This window comes from Rutilus rutilus (genome assembly GCF_951802725.1).
Source record: "Rutilus rutilus genome assembly, chromosome: 5".
NCBI classification, from domain to species: domain Eukaryota; kingdom Metazoa; phylum Chordata; class Actinopteri; order Cypriniformes; family Leuciscidae; genus Rutilus; species Rutilus rutilus.
The window spans coordinates 3,805,191-3,808,463 of NC_140213.1; the positions used below are offsets into that span (position 1 = coordinate 3,805,191).

The following is a 3,273-nucleotide window of genomic DNA, read 5'->3' on the forward strand; positions in this document are numbered from 1 at the left end:
ATACATTGTAAAATTCAATGTGAGGAACCAGTAGGCAAACAAAGAAACCTTACATTCAAAATGTCACATCAGCATCCAGGCAAGAGAGGAATTCTGAGTCTGAGAGGAAAATATTGAGAACCAATGGATGAAAAATCCTTGATAGAGGCAAAAAAACTGCAGAAAACATCTCAAACATCTCATCTGAAAGATCTGGCCTGAGAGGAAGTCCGGATCTGAGAGGACAAGGGATCCAATGGGTGAAAAAACGTCAAACGGCAAAAAACAGCCAAAACGTCCCACATCAGCTTTTGACACATCTGGTCTGAGAGGAAATCCAGATCTGAGAGGAAAGAAAATCAAGAAAATCTTAGTGGTAAAATAAATCACATGACAAAAACTAGTGATCACATATTCTACGAACACTTTTAAAAGAGACATAAAATGATCATGTTATTGTACATAACTAATCTTAGAGATTATCTATACTTTACTAAACACATCTCATTAAATATTCACAGTGCTGCAGTAAGTGAACTTCTTGTTACTTAATGACCCACGAATGTTTTTTTGTTTGTTTTGTTTTTGTAATAGTTGTTCATGATTCACTTGTTTGTTCTGAGCAGTTAAACTGTCCACTGTTCTTCAGAATAAAATCATCCCCCTGGCACCCTATATAACTAATGAGTAGTTCTCATTGTGAAAAGATGGATGTTAAAACCATGCAGTCACTATTGTAAAGGGTTTAATTGTTCAGAATGTGCTGGAAAACCAAAAACTGTGCAAGACATGGTGGATTTTTCTGAAGAACATTGGGCAGTTTAACTGCTCAGATCAAACAAGGTACTCATGAACAACCATCACAAAACAAAAACAACATTTGTGGTTCATAGAGGTAACAATGTAGTCACTTACAAAATGTACATTTTTATTACACTGCACTGAGAGTGGCTAATGGGATGTTTAGTAAAGTCATGAAAGATTATAATTTTTTGTGTAGCTAGCTTAAACACTTTGTTTGTCTATACATGTGACTGATGAAGACATTTTATGACCAATTAATGCAGAAAATCATCCAATTCCAAAGGGTTCAGATACTTTCTTACCACTGAATATGAATGCAGTTAAGAGGTGTTGATTCTTTTAGGAAGCTGCACAAATGTGAGTGTCAGTGGACATTTAAGTTTAGTTACCTAGACGAAGTTCCATTCAAAATCGATGAGGTTCTTCAGGAAAGAAGCAACTTTGGGACTGACAGTGGCAGACTTCTTGCTGACAAGTTTTCCAGTCTTCTTTGAAACCACCTTGCCTCTGCAGGTCTTCAAACCTCTTTCAGGGTTTATCCCAACAAATCGTCTAAGGGTAATAAAAAAAAACACACCCACAAACACATTAAAAAATAAAACTTACAAAATCCACCTTTTATCAATTTAAATATAAAGGGTACTATAAAAGGTGATAAAATACCTTTGAATGAATTCCAAGGTGCCACATGCCTCCTCTAGATACTGAAGATTGAAGACGTAGGACATTGCAAACATGGTTGCTATTGCAGTCAGGAATCTTGGTTGTATGCCATCACAAACAACACAATCATCCAGCGTTCAGTACAGTTCTCTGCCCTCCCTGAAATGAATTTTATTTATTTGATTTGATTTTAAATAACAGTTTACACAATATTCTCAATTTTCTGATTATTTACTCACTCTAAGGCCATCCATGTGAAACTCACCAAAGATTAGGGCTGTGTACTGTCTCAGTAAAACATTTACATCAAGTGAATGATTCCTAGAAGAAAAAAAAGAAGAAATAATTATTATTTCGTCATCTTAAACCAAGCAAAGACATTCGACGTCGAGCACGGAGAACATTGAATAGTGAAATGCCTCAGCTGTTGATAACTGTCTGTCTTCAAAACGTGTTTCGCGCCGAAAAGTCGAGAATATCCGCCTCGTCTTTCAGAAATAACCTCTTTGACATTTTAATAGTATGTAAGTTACATGTGAATCTCACAAAAACACAGGTAACAGTTACTCGCACCACTATCTATTTTGCTTTGAGAATTTGAACAGCTTTACAACATAATTTGCATGGAAACTAAACAAATTGACCACTAACTTTTAATTATTATAATGAATCTGGATATTTCGAGTAGTTTTGTAATTATTCTCCATCTTATGTGCATGATATTATACGATTTACATTAATGCATCTGGTAAGATTCGCATCGTGTAACATTACTGAATCAGACATTCATGTAAATCGAGTTAAGGGTTACTACAAATGAAAGCCAAACTAATTTCTAAATGGTAACTTAACTTTAATCAAGCAAATAGTTCGCCGTGATAATCGGAGCTCAGAGAACATTCATTAGCAGGCGAAATGCCTCAACCGTTGAGAGCTCTACAAAACGCGATTCGCGCTCAGTAACAGCACAATCAAAAATACCTCATGAAAAAGGCGATTGTACAGGTTGGGGGAGCAACATAACAGAATAACAGTAAAGAAATAACTTACCTTGAACAGTGTCCTTCTTTAAGACCGTCTGAGTGTTGCGAAACAATTCTGTTATTTGACTGCTTTCTGTTCGAAATAGACCGCGTTGAAGATGCCCCGCCCCCACGTGCTATTTTTTACAGTCCAAGACTGTTTTTCCCAGAAACAAATGGGTTTACACATAAATGCTGTAAATTTACGACAAGTAATTAATTTATGGAACATAGACTGTAAATTAACAGGATTAAACTGTTTATTGAAATAACAGTATTTTACTGTTGGAAATTCACTGTATTTTTACAGCAATTTTTAACAGTGTAGACGGTGAAATGAAGAATAAAGAATTGACCAGAGAATCAGGACAAACTGTGTCTGTGTAATAATGTTTTTAATGATCATGTTCTTAAAAGGATGTTGTTCATTGTTGCTGTTCTGTTTTGTACAAACCAGTCAGCATGTAATTTAGAGCTCTCAGAAATACTGTATTATATCGTCTAAAATTCTTACAAGATCAAAGGTCTTGTTCTTAAAAGCCCTGAACACATAAAGAACAAGGTTTACTTATGATCCAACATCAAGTTCAAGTGAAGTCGAGAGGAATGGAAGCAATGTCAAACATGACTATGATCTAGCAAGAACTTCAAGAATATTGATTGATTTAGCTTTGGCTGGTTGTTTTTTTTTAATTATTATTATTTTTTTTATTTTTTTTGCCATGCTATTGTAGTTTGAAGTCTTCTAGTAGTTTAAAAACCGTGTCGTAGGGAATTACCTGGTCAGGTTTACCTGCGTCTCTAA

The 3,273-nt window shown here is 35.2% G+C and overlaps 1 long non-coding RNA gene across 1 annotated transcript; it reads right to left on the reverse strand.

The window, feature by feature from the left end:
• On the reverse strand, positions 1 to 2,706 carry LOC311290992. The gene is made up of 4 exons (XR_014627495.1): positions 1,712 to 2,706; positions 1,447 to 1,605; positions 1,173 to 1,335; positions 1 to 322 (listed from the first exon to the last, which is right to left on the reverse strand). It is a non-coding gene; the product is annotated as an uncharacterized lncRNA (long non-coding RNA).
• Positions 2,707 to 3,273: the final 567 nt, after the last annotated feature.